The sequence below is a fragment of the Ambystoma mexicanum genome, chromosome 1p (genome assembly GCF_040938575.1).
Source record: "Ambystoma mexicanum isolate Mex_15411 chromosome 1p, UKY_AmexF1_1, whole genome shotgun sequence".
Classification (NCBI taxonomy): Eukaryota; Metazoa; Chordata; class Amphibia; order Caudata; family Ambystomatidae; genus Ambystoma; species Ambystoma mexicanum.
Genome location: NC_090921.1, coordinates 1,083,883,673 through 1,083,902,529, shown reverse-complemented (window position 1 = coordinate 1,083,902,529; position 18,857 = coordinate 1,083,883,673). Strand labels below are relative to the sequence as shown.

The 18,857-nt window shown below is 46.2% G+C and overlaps 1 protein-coding gene across 2 annotated transcripts in view; it reads left to right on the top strand.

Annotated features, from left to right (window-relative positions):
- Nucleotides 1-1,962: 1,962 nt before the first annotated feature.
- The window catches only part of B4GALT3 (beta-1,4-galactosyltransferase 3), a 568,837-nt gene continuing 551,942 nt past the window's right edge, over nt 1,963-18,857 (top strand). Inside the window, exon 1 of one of the 2 annotated variants that reach the window (XM_069604654.1) lies at nt 1,963-2,506. The gene's annotated coding sequence lies outside the window, so the exon portion shown is untranslated. The remainder of the gene's footprint in view (nt 2,507-18,857) is intronic. The other variant, XM_069604658.1, reaches the window with a different exon arrangement.

Below are 18,857 nucleotides of genomic sequence, written 5' to 3'. Positions count from 1 at the left end.
AAGGAGCGAGCACAGAGACCATCATAAATCAGGTGAAGGCACGACAAAGAGGATGTTGGTGAGAGTTTCCTTGGAGGAGGCACTGGTGTAGGTATCAGCGATAGGGAGGCCTGGATTGGAGAACAGGATGTCCTTTTTAAACTTTTTCCTACCAGATTTAGGGCCTCATCACGACTTTGGCGGTAACCCTTAAATCCGGCGGTAGCGCTATTACCGCCGGATTTAAGGATCCGCCAAATCAGGACTTCGGCGGATTTCGCCCCAGCTCTGAACTGGGAGGAAATCCGCCGAAAATGTGCGCTATTACCGCCGGCGGGAAATCCGCCGGCGGTAAGAGCGCGAATTTTCCCCATTGAGCCCAATGGGGAATGGGCTCAATGGGGAATGGGGATTTACTTTACCGCCGAACTCCTGGTCCGGCGGTAGGGATAATACCGCTGGCGGTAATACCACCGGCGTTACTGCCCGAGTCGTGATGAGGCCCTTAGTGAGGAGAGCAGGTTAGTCAATAGAGAAGCAGTTAGAGAAGATAGGAGAGATAGAGAGCACCATAGAGTAGGTGGGAGAGGAGGGGGGAGGGGTAGACACAGGCGAGCAAGGTAGCGAACGGCAATCAAGTTGCGCAGTAGGACAGACTCCCAGAGTTAAAGAGATCACAATGCTCAAATATAGAACTGGGGAGAAGCCACCTAAGATTGAGAGTTCTGAAAGGGGAGAAAAGGGCCTAGTCTTTTCACAGCGCAAAAATATTTTAAATACTAGTACAGTGCGTATTAAACAACATGTGGAGAAGCCACCTAAGATTGAGAGTCCTGAAAGGGGAGAAAAGGGCCTAGTTTTTTCACAGCGCAAAAATATTTTAAATACTGGTACAGTGCGTATTAAACAACATGTGGAGAAGCCACCTAAAATTGAGAGCCCTGTAAGGGGAGAAAAGGCTCTTCTCCATTCTGTAAAGACTGTGACGAGGAAAACAAGAACTTGGATTAATGAGGACTGGCAGTAAATAATCGGGACATTATCATAATGTGGCTGAGCATATCTGCGGTCAGGGTAAATACAATTCAGTTTATAAACCATGCTTAGAAAAACTATAATATATAACCATAAATAACACATCTTAACCTTTTGTGAATCCAAGAGTGGACGATGCCAAACCTTTTAGGCCAGTGATTCTATTGAAGTCAATGAGGATTAGCAATTTTTGAGAGCATGGCAATGATTTCCTAAGATAGTGCTAACAATAAATTCTGTTGGGGGCATTTAGCTTGTGGGGAGGGCGAGTCTGTGCGAGGAGACATCCTCCAAATGAGGGCGAGGTTAGCAGTATGCATAATCTAAATACTTTTGTAATTATACATATTTAAAATATGTTTTCAACACACTCTATTCCTGAAACTCAGCCTCTGTCTTTTTTGACACGAGGAACAGTTTTCACATCAGTTTTCTGTTCAGTGGAGGGATAGCAAAGCACCAAACACATTGTTGTGCCTTGCATCGTTGCTTTTGATGGCAGAATATACTGCACTGGCGCAGGCTACCACTGATGTCCTGGCTGTTTAGGTAAAAAGGATGCCTGTGTTCCGCAAGGTCGGACTGGGCAATAAAATTGTCTCGGGCACCAATGAAAAAGTGGTCCACATTTGCAAATGAATAGTCATTAATTTTGTGACACAGTTTGGTACCCTAGGTTTTTTTGGGATAAAATGTGATGCAAATTGTGCATTTGAAAGAATATTTATTCAGCAACATTGGTCAAAACTACTAGCTGCATAGAGAAGTAACCTGTCAAACTGGCTCACATTGGGCTAAAAAAAACGGCCCATGGACCTATTGCCATATAGGCCAGTTCAAAGCCTGTCAGTGAGCCTCATTCTAACTATGCCGTTGTTGTATGATATTCTGCATCCCCATGTCACGCATACCTCGTATCCTCGCCCACCAGGCGGGAAGGGCGGGGCGACTAGGTAGGCATGGGCCGAAGACTGCCGAACAGCAGTTCCATCATTCTGCCATGGGGATGCAGAATATCATGCAACAGCGGCAGCCGTGACTACGGTGCCCTGGCGTATGTGTGAAATCCCTTGGGGTCCCTGTATTTTATGTGTTCAGCTGACACAAAACCCTGATTGGCATTTGAGCACTGGCGACAACAGCTGCGATGCTTCCCCACCCAAAATGGCCAACCTGTTGTGGTGACAGAGACATGCGAAGCTTCCCCGCCCAAGATGGCTAACCTGTTGTCTCTGTAGAGGTGCCTGGCCAGCTGCGGACTTCCCCACTCAACATGGCGGGCTTTCTCCATCAGCTGCGGTGCAGGGTCGCAGAAAGCTAGCCGCTCTTGCAGTTTTCTGGGGGAGAGTTCCTTGTACCCATATACCTCCGGGGCTGCTTAGAAGAGACCCGGTGAAGTAGGGGGTGCAATGGTGGCTGTGTGTGTCTGGGAGCAGCAGCAGCAGACATCGGCAGCACTGAGCGGTGTGAGCTCAGTACCAGCTCCTGACAGGTAAGAGCTTGCCCGCAGCTACTAAGTCCCGTGTTCTTTACACGCTCTCCCAGCACAGTCCCTGACTGCGCGGCTCCCCTCGGTAGCCGGTCGACGGCTTGTTGCTACACCCCGGTAGCGCCTCCCCTAATATTTTATTTCCACCTGCAGCATCCATGCAATTTCACCTGCATCCACTACTTCCAGCGCCCGCAACCTGTTTTTCAGATGCACCAACTTCGGTTTGCCTTCCCATGCCCGCTTAATGCATGTCCCAATGTTTGCCCCCATTGCGGCCATCAACGTCCCTATATACTTATTTTTACGCATATCCCTCCCTGCAGCATCCATGCAATTTCACCTGCATCCACTACTTCAGCGCCCGCAACCTGTTTTTCAGATGCACCAACTTCGGTTTGCCTTCCCATGCCCGCTTAATGCATGTCCCAATGTTTGCCCCCATTGCGGCCATCAACGTCCCTATATACTTATTTTTACGCATATCCCTCTTTCGTAGGTTTTTCCCTTTCGCCGTCTCCCTCTCTCCCTTTTCACTCTTCATCTTCTGTCTTAGTGCCCCAATCTCTTTGGAGTCCCGTACTTATCACGTCTGTGTGTACCCCTTCTTTCTTCGCGTCCCCCAACACCCTCATCCCCCTGTCACTTCCCATTTACGCTTTCACTCCACCCCTTGTAGCTCACATTTCCCCATGCCCTCTCTCCGTACACGCATTTTATCTTGCCCGCATCTGCCCCTAGTCGTCGTGAGACTCGCCATACGCCAAATAAATAATGCAAATGGTTGAATTGCCAGGCTATTCTGGGGAAGCATGCCTTGTGGGCGTAACACGTTCAATGCATATACTGAGTCGCACACCATTAAAACGCCTATTAAACACACACACGTACAGATAATGTAAGTTCTTGGCAGTCGGCTGTGGCTGCATCGTACGTAACACGCAGTGAATGTTCCAGTTGTGTTTGGAATGGATTCCCAGGTTTTTAGCGGTTTTCTTTCTTTGCCTGCGTTGGAGACCATTTGCAGAGGTTGCTCTTTTCCTGGGAACGCGCGTGCTGGGTTGGCATTGGACGTTCCACTGAGCTTTTGAAATGCCACAGTGTTGTCATCGCTCTGCATAAAATAGACTTGTTTGCCTCCAAAGCTGTTGCAATGCATTGCGCAATAGTTAAGCAGATTAAACGACACTCTGATTTCGGGTCTTTATGAAAGCGGGCTTTTGGGGGATTTGTCAGTTCGTTTTCTCGTTTGTCAGAGCTTCACCCCGGCTAATCCACTAGAATAGTTCCATAATGCTTTGGGCTTGGTGTTAGATGTTTCTCTGAATAAGCTGTACATTTATCTTTGTAGGTGTTTTTCACGTTTCTTGGACCGTTATTTTTTGTCTCGACGTTTGATCGTATTGGTTACATCGCCCGTAAGTCACATTTTACACATATCATTGTTCTGTAAATGTCGGGACGTAAGTATCGATTGGTTAACTCATAATACACTATTACCGTTAGTGTAGCGCAGGAAACGTTTGAACCAAATGTGCAACCTAAAGTATTTCCAACTACCAGAGGCAAAGTCCATATTATTTGCAATTATACATCCTGGGGTAAGCGCCGAGGCATAAGGGGCCCAATTTACATAGCTTGCGCCTCTTTCCTTCCTTTAACAACAGAAGGCGCGTGGTTGCCCGCGTTGTTCCCATTCGCTCGGCGGCCTCTCTGCTGAGGCTGCCAAACGTTCGGGAATAGCTTCCTGTGCAGTCCGAGGATCAGTTTGATTTCAACGGACAAGTCTTTCCACGATGTGTGCTTTTTGCCATGCTTACAGCGGGGCCAAAGTAAAACTCTAAGGAACGCAAAGGCAATGGAGGGCTTGAGAGCGGACGCCGTAAACGCAGGTCCCCGCGCGGAGGGACTGACAGCCGGGACCCCTAAAGTATAATCGATGCCCACCCCCACATGTATTTGTGGAATACAACCGACTGGACGGGGACTGCTGCTGGCTTTGTGCTGTTGGCGATCAATGTGTAGTGTGACCGCTTGTGTGTCGTGTGGGGGAAAGCATTGGACATTCGTAGGTCAACCGGCTATAATGCTGCAGCCTTTTGATCTTGGGCAAACCGCCTAGTTGCAAGCGTGTGTGTTACATAGGGTGGGGTGGGAGTGGGGGGGTGGGGGGGGGGTATCTATCGCGTCACATTTGTTTTTGCAGTTTGGGTAAACCATGCAAAGTGATTAATGCCTGGTTGCGCCTTTGATTTGTCTTGCACTGTGTGAGGGAAGTTCTTTTTGAGAGTGTATCCGAACCTTAATCGCTTTGTCCTTTTTGTATGCCTTATTGCTTCTTTTCCTACACTTTATGGACTGATTTTCCCGATTCCCCGACCCCATTTGATTGGACGTGCCCCTTCTATACTTGAGTTATTTTATTCGCTTTATTTACTCACAAAAATGCTTGTTTTTCTATAGGGGAGTTCTGCTCATGTTTGGGTTTTTGTTTCAGATAAACGGAAACTAAGATTTGGGATTATCGCATATTGGTAAAGTCACACCTCTCTTCCATGGGCCGCACCGCCTTATAGAAGTTATTTATTTATTTACGAACGCTTTTTAGTGCCACTTGGGGAGCACGCTTTTTCATCCCACTAAAGCACTGTGCGAGCAGGTGCGTGTGCCATGCTTTAAGTGCTTCCTACAAGGACGGTATGCTTGTATATTAATAATCCTTTTGACGGCAGAAAAATACATGCTTCAGAAGGGAGGTTTCCAATCGGAGACTTCTGTCTGTGGGGATTTGGTACGCGTACGCCCCTTCGTGTCCGTGCGTAACTTTCCTGGAGCGCTATGACGTCATTGCCGATGCAGGACAGACCAAGGTTCTGTGCAAGTGTAAATATGCGTTTCATAAGAATGGCTTCTTTTCACCTTGTTTTGTGGCCACGGCGCGTAGTGTTTAAGGAGCTGAAAAACTCGTGACACGAAGTATCCATGTTATTTGTTGACCTGGAGTGCCGCACAGGGAGCAACAGAACTCTAAGGTAGTTTCTTTTTAGTGTGCCTGGCCATAACTGTAGGGAGTAAGTGGTGGTGGGCGAGTCGGGTAATGAGGAGATAGTATGTGTAGACATTAAAAGGAGACACCAAGTGACAGAGACCTACCTAAATCTAGTGTAGTTCGGCCTTGGCCAGTGTTTACAAGAATACATATTTACATATCAACAGGGATGTGTTTTCGCCAGATTTGTTTTCAGTTCATACATGGCTGACCTGACTTAGGCCTTACTTGATTTAAGAGTGTTTCCACCCAAGTTGTGTATAGAGCTCAGTTGTTGGCCTTATTTCACCAATGCGCTTTCCTCTCCCGTTCCCTCTTTTCCCCTCCACCCCCACTATTGGTAGCAACTCGTTAGTTCTGTCTATTGTTGACCCCTACTGCCTATTTCTGCCTTATACTGAAGCTGTTATCCATGAAAGCAGGCTCACTATCTCCCTCTGGGACTTTTCTCTACTCTCACCACATGTTAAAGTTGTAATGGGGGAAAGTTGGGTTATTGTGCCTTGCAGTTAGTCAGTAAGATTTACCTGGTTCCGCTCACGTCCACCTTCACCTCTCCCTTCTACTGTACCTCCCCATTAACTTCCAGTCCCTCGGATGTTTCTCTTCTCCTCTCTGCTGCCTCCACCCACATTACCACTCCCCCCACACTACTACTCGGTTACCCTCCTTACACTCAGTATCAGTCTTCTCACATTTACACCTTACACTCTCAAGTCTTCCTGCATGTCTCACAAACATGTACACACCCACAACAGAACTACTATAATTCCTAAGCTAATGCCTCGCCTATTCCACAACCACTCCTCCGTCCTTCCTGCTGCTGTTCTCTTGAGCTCTGTCCACTGACCTAACCCGATACCCACCATTCTTGTTTTCTGCCACTGGAGAGCCAAATCTTGCAGACCCCTACCCCGGGGTAAGTCCTGGGTAACATTCCCCTAGCAAATCCATGGTGGTCTAGTGGGTGAGGTTTTGTTGAAGGACTGCCGGCAGCCTTTGTCCGTCCCATTCGTTGCACGGCTACTTCGGGCGGTGGCGCATTGGCTCTGTGCTACAGCGTGGCTGGAGTCAGCATTTCTCCCCTGGTAGCTGCTCCACTGCAGTGATCGGCTCCCTGCGGCTGGAGATGATTGGCATAACAGTGGGGATGGCAGGAATTGGGACCCTCCCTGCTACCACTGCCCACCTCGTGAGTAGGACTGGCTCAGAAATTAACATCGGTAGGCCTCCCATCCCCGGCTGAAAGGGGTTCGTGCCCCGACACAGCCCTTTATTGGCCTTGTCACAGCGCCCCACTGTCAGTCATTAAGGTCAGGCTTGCTTTGATCGTGATGGAATGCGGGTTCCAGTGGAGCAGGGCATTTGGGGGGAAAGAGCAGAAGTGAGCAGCGGAGCGTGGTGGGCCTGGGGTTGTCGTTGAATACGGGAGAGGAGCGGAGGGAAAGAGATATAGTCAGCCAGGCACTGAGGATCAAGAACATTTGTAGATTTGTAGTCTATCAGAACAAATTAAAAAATGGAGCATTTAAAAAATGGAGAGTCAACCAGCATGATGTCTGTAGGTAGAAGTGGGGTAGGATCTAGGTAGATTGTAGCAATGTTGAGAACTTTGTCTAGAGGGAGGAAGCACAAGAAGTATGCACAGGCAATACTCTGATTTGCCAAGCAGGAGGCTGAGATAAGCATTTTGTAGTGTGGCGAGTAAGAAATACACATTTTCTAAATGTTGAGAATGTTCTTATGAGTAGCAGAGGCAGTGGTAGGGATGTGTTGTTGCAGTAGGAGGTCACTATCAAAGAGGAGCTTAAGGTCACAAGCTTTGGGTGAGGGTGCAAGAAGGTCAGGAGGGAAAGAAATTCGAGGGCGGGCTGTGCAGGGGTAGGCAGTGCATTAGAATCCGGAAGCAAGACGACTTTCTGTTATTGAAGAGTCCAGCGTTTGGCAGTGAAGAGCCATCCAGTGACTGACTACAATGAGACAGTTGGTGATCTGGGGTGAAGTGGGGGTGGGGGAGGCAAGGAGACAATATTTTAGTGTCGTCATCATCAGCAAAGAGTTGATGGTGAAAGACAAAGGACAAAATATGTCTAGATGGGGCAAAGGTATACAGTATGACAAGAAAAGCTGCAAGGACTGATCATTGGGGGATGTCGATGGGAAAACGGATAGGCTAAGAAGTGTGTTAGATCCACGAGATTTTGAAGGAGCAGCCTTCCAGGTAAGAGGCAATCCTTGTAGAGCAGATTTGTGAAACCCAAGGTCCTGGATAGTGAGGAGGAGAGAGGTGTGGTGGACAGTGTTGAAAGTGGCAGAGAGGTCTCAAAGGATTTGTCTTTTGGAGGGTTGGGAGGGGGGGATCATCAGCAGAAGCAAAGATATTTAAGAACCCCAAGGGCTTTCCATCAACATGGGTGACTCTTACAAGACAGGCTTGGATATGACATACAGTCTATATTAAGGGGAATCACTTGATGACCACAACTGGGAGATTTTGAAAGTGCTCCAGAAAGCTTCTGTTTTTATTCAAAGGAGTCACGTGGACAATTTGGCGAGCTCTGGTACTCGAGAGCTCTACACCTCGCCTTTGTGCACCATGCCTCAAGGAAGTGTTCACATTGATACCTGATGCACTGATGGCTATGAAAGGGATTATTCCTAAAGTTGCAGAAGTCTTGACATAGGCAAATGAGTACCCATTTAGACTTGGCCTTGACTAATTATGTTTCCAGAATACATAATCAGTAGTACAAGGGATGGTACATCCCTGGCTGACTGGTAGCAGTGGCTGAAACGTTTAAGTGCTCTTCAGCTCCAGGATTGGCCCATCCTGAAAAAAAGAGTAAGATGTTGGATGTTCTAGGCAATGGAAGCCTGCAGTAAAGATGAGGGCCAACACTGCCATTTGGGCAAATTCTGTTTGTTCTGATGCAGGTTCCTCTGCAATGAACAAAGGATGGAGACATTTACAATAGTTTACAAGATAATCTCTGACCAAATCACCTGGCTTTTCAGCAAGTGTAGCAAACTTGCAAGGGTAGTCTGAGATAGAGTCTACACTGGAGTCCTTAGTGGGCACACCTCTCCGGGCTGGATCAGGAAGCTCAGCGAATGATTGCCCTCATAGCAGTCAAAGGCAACATACCTTTTGGTCTTTAGAATGATGAAGAAATACAGGGGATGAGGCAGTTCATGCCTTAGCAGTGGAGTATGAGAGAGACATCAACCAAGGGGATTCAGGTATTGCTTCGACAAACCCCTGTGTCAGGTTCAAGCCTGTGAAGTCCCACGTCATTTTCCAGTGACCTTGAAAGACAACAGCCTACATGTCCTCGGGGCTGAGGAAAAGTGGCCTGCTGGGTTGCTGCTGCAAAACCTTCAAAAAAACCATGCCTTCCAGCAACTCCCTGGCACTCAACCGTCCCTCTTGCGGGGGCTGGAACTTGGATTCCGTATTTTCTTCCTGGCTAGGAGGACATTAATCTACATCCCAGAATGGTGGAGTCTGTGGCGTTGGGCCCATGACCGTTATCGGAAGCTACCATGGGGTATGCCTCACCAGAAGGCGAACGTACCTCAAGAACATTTGGCGTTCTACATGGGCTTCTTCTAAAGTACCCAACAGAGGTGATGCTGCGTGGGTTGTGAGGTGCAATGATTTATTTCCAATTACTCCGGCAGAGAGACCAGAGGGGTGCAAAAAACCAGAGAGAGACCCGTTCTGGACCTAAAACATCGTAACAAATTCCTGCACAAGGAAAGCATAAAAGGGGAGACATAATAATCCACAGCTCCTTGCCTTCAATAGGGAGGAGATCACCTAGTATCGTTGGCCTTGCAAAACCCCTACCTACACATCCTTGTAAGGCAATATCACAGATGGTTCTTTTGCATTTCTGAGTAGGAGAGCCTAATTTCTTTAAAGTGATGCCATTTGGGCCAAAGGCAGCACCCAGGGTGTTCATCAAATGTCTGGCGGTGTGGCAACCATTTGTCCCTACCAGGACTAACACCTGGTCAAATACTTTTTTACCAGTGGAGACAACAGGGACCTTGCATGTAATGGTTGCTCTCCTGGATTATCTAGGATGTCCCCCTTAACTTGGATAATTAACTGGCGATACCACAAACCAGGACTCTGGTCATAGACCCAACAAACCCATGAAGAGGTTTATATCGCATGAGGCATCCCTGTGTTGTGGAGGAACATCCGGGATCTTCCAGCAGAGCCCAAACAGCCAGATGTGTCCCATTCTCTTAGGCTTATTTCCCTGTGCATTTCCCCTCCCCCCGGATTGCTAGGCTCCAATTAAAGTCTAGCAGGATTGCCTTCAGATCCAATGCGCTTATGGCATAAGCAGCTGTCAAGACACTTAAGCTGTCAAAACGTGTGGCCCAATCTTGGATGTGGGTGACCAACGACTAGTACGTTTTGGTAGGCTTCCTTCGGCATGTGCCCTTCTATCCAGAGACAGTGGTGGCAGATGTGTCCCTAAAGCAGGGGTCTGCAACCTTTGGCACTCCAGATGTTTTGGACTAAAATTCCCATCAGCTCTAAGCAGCATAGTCAATGGTGAGGGATCATGGGAGTCGTAGTCCAAAACATCTGAAGAGCCACATTTGCAGACCCCTGCCCTAAAGGGTTGGGGCACACGCACAAGCGGCCTGATGTTTGATTTTGAGGAATTTCTTAAGCGCACCAGACAGATTAAACTGTATATGACAACTTAAAGTCGGAGCATAAAGAAAGCAGATGTTTAACTATATTCAAGATTAGGTTTATCTGAATAAAATGTTTTCAACCTTTTTCTAAACAGGTCCAATGTCTCGCATGTTCTAATCTCCAGTGGGAGTTTGTTCCAAATTCTTGACCCAAACACTCCAAATCTTCTGTTTTCCCTGGAGATACAGTTAGGCCGTGGGACATAGATCTGGAGTTTATCTTCAGAACGGAGATTTCTGGTTGGGCACTACTGACTGATCTTCCCTGCAAGATAATCGGGGACAAGACCCCTCAAGCATGTATAGACCAGACAGGCTACTTTGAATGCAATCCTATCCGCCACCATAAGCCAGTGTAGGGATCTCCGCATTGTAGAGACATGGTCCCATTTCCTAAGATTTCCAATCACTCTGACTGCAGCGTTCTGCGCATTTTGCAGTCTAGCAACTTGTTTGGCTGGATGTAATCTTCCTACTGTGCTTGCGGATGGAATGCCAATTTATAATTGGTGGAACATTATCTGAAGGATCCTGTGCAGTCGGTTAAGCACTTCTAAAGACAACGAATGACACTTTATATCTGTCGGCGATTTGTGATTTTCGTAAACCGAGAGGAAAAGCATTAGTAGGACCGATGCTGTGCAGGGAAGCTCATGGAGGGGGTGCACACTCTGGTTCTGTGAAGAGATGGCACGTGGGCCCCAAGGAGAATACAAAGGCTCCGCTAGGGACCAAACACACTACTGGAATGGGACATGGCTCCAACTTGTGGGCAGGTGGCCCCACGCATGCTCGGGAATGGTCGCGTGCACATGCCTGGAATGTTCATTCCACAGCTGCTGACTAATCAGATCTGGTAATAACGTATTTGGTAGACATCTCGGTGCAATGGTGTAAGATTTACCTCTTGAAAAGATTAGAGTACAGCCAGTTCAAAAAATGCAATCCCATAAGTTCGTTTTTTCTCTTTTTTATTTTTTTTTTACATCACTTTAAGTTTTAGACAAGGAAATAACATAAACCAAATATAACCCAGATCAATCTGGTTGGCAAATACATTGAGGGGAGGAAGGCGCAATTTTGGAATAAAGTTTTAAAATTATGGTACAGAAAATAAGGCATCAAGTCAGACGTTCAGAGGAAGTTTTTACCTGTGGGGGTTATATATATTTTTTAAGTCTTCCTTTAGAAAGCGACACGGGCACGGAGTAGTGGTTGTTCTGGGACAAAACCTCATCTAATAAAATGTAACCCGATGTTATTGCAAACCCCCTGCCAGTGGCTCTGAGCCCGTGTCCCGCCAGCAATGGGCTGTGCTGCCTAGTGATTCGCACATGTCTTTTTGCAACTGTTTTCTCTCCCCAGTTCTGGTAGGCCATTCCCACCTGCATGAATTGCCAGGTATTCTGGGTGGTGTCCCGGAATCCAACCAAATCCAGTAGCTTATGTATGTCCTTCGATACCATCCCTGGCATTCCCCACCCTGGCGCTGATTGTCTTTTGGAAATAAAGGGGTTGGTGTAAGTTCTCTATCCACCTCCCGGCCCACGTCACACATGAATGACCTCCGATCCATGCCTACCTGAATGGGCCATCACCTGCGGGAGAGAACAGGCTGTGTTAGACCAGATCTTTCCTAATGTATTTTGTGAAACAGTTGCTTCTCCAATCCCCTATCCTTTCCTTGGTGCCCCAACCCAAGCGGATGTGGTTGCCCCTATGCGGAATGAATGGGTACCATACTCTGCTGGATGCCAGCCCGCCTCCCTGATCACTTTCTTTAGTAGCGCCTGAAACTGGAACCTGCTGAGGGCTTTGCCATCCCCGTCAATTACCAGCTGTTTCCCCACCTGTGGCCCTATTCGCAGGAATACTTTCCTGATGCAGATGGGGCAGTGCCTCCCTTCTGTGCAATGCAAGGTCAATAGCCTCCCTTTTTTTTTCTAGCTGGTCTGCTTTGAATTTCCTCAACAATATTGTCATGCAATGTTTACCTATGCTAACGTCCTCTACGCCAGCCTGCCTCCCCCTCCCACCCGCTTATGTGTTCATTGCCACCAGTTCCCCTATTCTAAATGCCCTAAAGTAGGCAAGGGCTAAGGCTGCCCTAAATAAAGCTGTCCCTTAAGTGCTACCCAGACCAATCCTCAGCTGTAGCAGTTTATCAACATTTAGTAGTCTTTGTGCATCGGGTCTGTTGCCCACTAGCTTGGCCCAAACTTTCAGTGCATATTTTAACATCGGTCTGTGTTGGGTCAGTACCTCCTGCCAGTTTCACGGCATATGCTATTGCTGCTAATTGTGTTGCCTTCCCAAGAACTCCTTTTGTCATGAACAAATGCTCATTCCAAAAATCTATTGGCATCACTGTAATTTCCAACTCATTCTCCTTCTTTAATTATATCCTTCACGTTTTGCATGTACTTACTGTACTGTTTAGCCGTCTTCTGGGCCAAAGCATTTTTGGCAGGGTCCAATTTTCCACGCCTGGGCTTTTCTGTCCATAGGGTGTCTGTTTAACTGGTGCGTTTTTTCCGTGAAGCGTTGTGCCTCACGTTGCGTGCCCTGTCCTTCCTGTTTGAAGCTTCCTGCCTCCTCATCTGCTCTTCAATACCGCCCAAGCTTCTTCTGGTGCTGTTGTCTTCACCGGATCTGCGCCCGGTCTCGGGCACCTGAAGGTTTCCCACTGTGAACGAGATAGAACGCCAGCAACATCATTCACGTTGCCGGCGATATGCCTGTATTTTAGCACTGCATTGTTTTTTAATGCAGTTTTCGCTATTCCCCTTAATATTTCTAGTACCAGGGGGTGTGAAGTAGAACCCTCCAGTACTTGAACCACTGCCATATTATCCGACCATATTGCCAACTCTTTGTTACGCAACTCTTCATACCATAGAAAGCTACCCACATCGGGAAAACCTCGAGCAGTGCAATGTTTCTGGCCCAGCAATGCGGATGCCGTTGCACAGGCTACAAGCCCGCGTGCCATTTCTTGCCCAAGATGGTACCTAAACCGCTACTGCCTGCTGCGTCGGTAAGTGGTACACTTTTGTTCGCATGGTTAATAGACGTGCGCCAGATAACTGCCGTTGAAATCGTGCAGAGATTCTTCCCACATTACAAGGTCTTTCATGATGTTCCTACCCAGCTTGTCTCTGTGGTGTTTCTGTAGTGCACCTCTGGTCTTCAGTTCTATGCTCCCTGGGGCATCAGTCACTCTGCATGTTAAATTTTGTTTCCCACCTTTTCTTTCACGTTTAGGTACTCGATGGTACTGTCACTGTCTCAACGGGGATACGACAGACCTCCTTCATCGAGTCACTCTATTTCCAGGCACTGTTACCTGTGAGGGACCCACTGTCTTGCCCTGTGCTAGTGGGATGACCTACTCTGCCATTAGCACTTTGAAACGCTCTAACGTTCTTTTGGAAAGATTGGACTCTTGCGGTCCCACAAACAGAAAACCGTCCAGGCAATGCACTATTAGCGCGTCTTGCATGATCCTTTGCCGTTGTACGGAAGAACATACTTTTTCTAAATAGGCGCAACGGATGAGATTGCGCACCATATTGGTAAATATTTATTGAAATAAAATGTGTCTTCAAACTGGAACCGTAGCCCAGGATGTGATGCCTGATGTATCGGGAGCAAGCCAAAGGCTGAATGTCTGCTTTTGCCAGCCGGCCCCTTTTCCCGCTCTTATAACCACTTCCTGAAATTCAGTCTATGCTACTCCTGCTTCCACGCTTAAGATGCTGTCATTCACCGCCTTGCCCACCGGGTAAGATAGATGGTGTATTAGCATAACATCTCCTTTCTTTTCGTTTTGTTTTTTTGGAACCAGGCCCAGTGAGGAGATCTATTAATGAAACGGACCCCCGACCCAGCCCTGCTCCATTTCCTTCTGTACTTTTGCCTGACTAGGTCTGGGTTAGTCTAGCTGATTTCAGGTTCTGGGAATGTTCTCTGAGTTCAAAGGAATGAAAACCCCCCCCCCCCTGTGAAAACTTTCCTAATCACATTCCCCGTTTCTTTGTCTGAGGAAAGCCTGCAACCATTTTTCCGTTGCTTCCACCCTTATTGCTGACCTCCCCAGTTTAAACGACTCTTCACAGGTGTTTGGCCTAAACATGATTGGGGTCGTTGCTGTGGACCCCTTTGTGCACTTGCTGGTGCTATGCTCTGTGCCACATCTGCTGCAAAGATGCCGAAATCTGCATTCCTTCCCCCAATTGCAAAAATATTTTTTTTGAATTTCCCGCCAATTGCGGGAGGTCCCTGAGAAGACCACACCTCCACCCCCTATTTTGTGTGCCTTGTAACTGGCATTGTACTGCCAACTCTCATGATTTCCTGCCCCCCCACTGCTTCCACCGCAAGGACTGCCCCCTAGCAAGCTGATAGCTGTTGTAAGTTGGCTTCTAATTGCCCTGCCAATAAGGTTTACCGCTGACTGACTGTTGTGGTGTAGTGTGGAAATGTCTGTGATGCCTTTGATTTTATTGTGTTGAGCATGTACAAGTTGGCATCTTCCTCTTACCAACCCAAGTCGGGCTCGCTATCCATCTGCTTGAAAAACTCTCTATCATAGTAGAGCCATGCTTCCCCGCCATATGTTTTATACATCTTAAATACCCGATGCTCGTAAACTATACCTTCCTCAAGATATTTCTCCATTATTATGGTAGCCAGAATGTGGAAATCCGACAGCCAATTTTGGAAATTCTGCTCTACTGGCGCTTTCTTGCACCATTTTTCATCTTCTTTCTGGTCTTTGCTAATGCCAAATCCCCTCCTTTTTGATATTTTAGAAGAGAAAATATTTCTATAAACTCCTTGCGCCAAACCTTCTTCTTCTTTACCTTTCTATCAATGTGCCAGGTCATGTTTTTATTGATCCTTCAGCGCACATCCTTACCCATAGTGTTTCTCCCAAACCTGGTTTTAAATGTTTCCCTGCTTTGTCCCCTTATCGTGTAACTTTTTCTTTTTGCCCTTTATCATGCTCTTCTTTCTCACCCATGCTCTCCCCATGCTCGCGGAGCTTCCTTTCATTATGCTCACCACTATCTGTGGTATCACTATGCTCACTCTCATCCGTGTTCGATGAGCTAGATTTGTCACCCTTCATGGTCTTTTTGTCCCCTCCCCTTTTCGTGTTCTTGCTGCTCTTCCAGGGCAATTTGCCCAACCTAGACCTACAAGAGCATAACCATTCCAATATAGATACTTCCATTCCCCTTTTTCCAGTAACTGTATTTTCTTTCCTGCTTCTCTTCCCCGTGCACTCCTTTGCTCGCTGCCGTGCTGGCTTCCGTTCCACTTTTCCTCTTCTGCCCTCTGGAGGGATTCACTTCCTCTGCTCCGTCCGACTCGCTGTCACTGCTTTCTTTAATTGGGACAGGTGATTTCTCCCGATTTGTGTTCTAGCCACCGACTCAGCGTCTCATTGTCCCTGATGCAACGTTTTGTTGACCCACTCATCGCTGAACTCCTTTTCCGCTACTCTGACCCAGTAGTGTAATTCCTTTTCTCTCACTCCCTGTTCTGCCACTGTCACAGCTGGATCCTCGACTGCTCCTGACCGCTCCTCGCCTTGCTTGCCGGCGCCTGGGTAAGTGTTTGCCGCTTGTCCTTGTTTCGGAGTTCAGTAAACCTGTGACATCTTTCGCTGCTGCTCTTAGCCCGGCGACCTCTGTGCACTGCTGAGCATGGCTCGGGGAACAATCACACAGAGCGTTTGTTCAGCGAACATTTGCTGTCTTAACAAGCAGGCTCCATTCAGAGCAAATTTACGTCTGTATTGCTTTCTGGCTGTCTGTCATCTTCTTGCTGACTGATTTTTATCAGTCGGCGGTGATTATTGGATACCGAGGCTTGAGCCTCATTACTCCATCTTTTTGGGTTGAGTATGTAGGGTTTGGATTCTTCATGGTCTGTGTGGACATGTCACACAGGCTGGTTTCAGAGGGTCTTCACTGTGATGAGCTGTGGGTAGCGGTCGAAAGAGTTTGCAGTGGTCGCAGTGAGTCTTCTGATCAGAGGGTTTGAGTTCTGATCCAGTCCTTGGCAGAAGTTTTCACTCAGCCTCGTTAGATGTTCGTCCAACATCTCGATGTCCAGTTCTCTGCGAAGGTCGGCTATCCTTGTGAAGAATGGAGCTCCAGATGCTATCAGCAGAGCCTTGTTCTGGATTTTTTTTTAAAAAACGTTATTTTCATTTTAAATATAACAATACATGAAATGGCAAAAGGATTACAAAAACTATATACATAATTACAAAATAATATAGAAACACACCCCCCACAGTCACACAGTTCACATCATGTAATATAAATATTCGATTCAATAACAGTGCTAGAAATGTACTCCAGATCGTCGTTAATAACCCAATCTTGCCTTGTTTCTTATATATAAATCTTTCCACATCTTCCAGGTCAAGCATTTCATTCAACCAGACTTCTTTCCCTAAAGTAATGTTAGATTTCCAATTCTTAAGGATTTTTTTTCTCACACCATGGCACCTCTAAATAACCATTTCTTTTGGCATTGAATGAGCAAATCCAAGGTAGCATCATTTCCCATTATCTATGTTTCAAAATCAAGACCAAGCGTTTCATCCAAGAAAAAAATTACACCAATTTCTCTCCAAAATCCTTTAAACTTCCTGCAATCCCACATCATGTGTTCCAATGTACCGGTTTCCTGAACACAAGCCCAACATTCCGGATCATCCTTCAAACCTCTCTTCCATAATCTTTCAGGGGTCCAATAAACCATGTTTAGAATCTAAATTTGTCTCGTTCTTCCCAAGGAACAAAATTTGACATTTGCACACATCCTTATCCATGTCTCCACCGTAATATCAGAACCAATCCTACGACTCCTCGTCTCTCAGCAGATCATTGCCTTTATATTCATTCACCAGCTGTTTGTATACTCGACTAGCTAAGCCACCCTCACCCACCAATGATTCTCTAGTAAGAAAATCCAAATTTAACCTAGCTCGGAAATCGATCTCACCAACGGCATTCTTCAATTTCTGTAATCTTAAATTTTCAATATTAAATTGTTGTAATTCTCTAGCACTCATCCATTTCCCTACTTTTAAATAGATCATCAATCCAATGCACACCACCCAAAAACCATTCCGACCAGAGTAACGTTTTGTTTTCTAGTATAATAGAGAGATTCATCCATAATGACGCACCAGGATCTTTGTATGTATCCACACCCATCAAACCAGTCAATTTCTTCCAGGATCTTTACCTTTCTCGCTCTTGATACTGTGGTCAGTAAAGCCCTTGGTGACAAAGGACCATTATAACTTGCCTCTGCCTTAATCAATTCATAAGGTAACGGAGCCAAGAATTCAATTATAAAATCACAAATGAAGGCAAGATGATGGGCCCTAAAGTTTGGCACCCCTAGTCCACCTTTCTCCAATGGGAATTGTAGTTTCCACAAACATAATCTTGGTGGTTTCTTGTCCCATAGAAAACCTTGAATGAGCCTGTCCAATTCCTTCCAATAATGAACATCAATATTTAATGGGCACATACTCAAGATATAATTGATTTTAGGGGTCGACACCATTTTTAAAGCATTCACCTTTCCCCATAGTGAAAGATTTAATAGACCCCAATGCTCCAAGATCATTTTTGAAATTCTTACAAATCGTATCCATGTTTACCTTCACCAAATCACTGATTTTGCGAGTAATCCAGATCCCCAGATGCAACATTTTATCTGGGCACCATCTAAACCCCAGACCAGTTATATATTGTTTACCACAGCAATGTACCAGGGGCATTGCCTCTGACCTTGTCCAATTTACTTTATAGCCCGAGAAATTGTGAAACAATGTCAAGACTTCCATTAGAGCCGGTAATGTTTGTTCCAAGTCCCGAAGAACCAGAAGAATGCCATCAGCAAACAACCATAGTGTGTATATATATATATATATATATATATATATAATTTTTTTTTTTTTTTTAATTTTTATTTTTGCATCCCCAACACGATATTCCCTGTATATTAGGGTCATCTCTAATCATAGCCGCCAGAGGTTCAAGCGCAATAACAAACAATGGGCAAAGTGGGCACCCTTGTCTTGTCCCTCTTTCCAGCCTGAAAGGATGCAAACGTTGGTATTGACATCAGCTGTCTGAATATAGTAGTTTAATCCATGACCTGTATTTTACTCCAAATTCCATTTTTTTTCAAGGACTAAAAAGAGGAATTCCCAATCCACTCGGTCGAATGCTGTCTCTGCATCCAATGAAAAAACAGCTGTGCCGTCTATCGCATCAGTCGCCTTATCAATCGTTTTAAATAACTTCCTAATGTTACTTGTTTCCCTTCCTTTTACAAAACCCGATTGATTCTCATTGATTATGGTTGGGAGAAGATTTTCCAGTCTTAATAGCCAAGACTTTTGCCAGAACTTTATTGTCCTTGTTAATAAGGCTAATCGGCCTATATCTCGCAGTAAGCTTTTCATCTTTCCCCTTCTTAGGAAAAACAAATATTGTTGCATGTTGTGTAGATGTCGGCAAGATACTATTTGCCAAAGAAGCC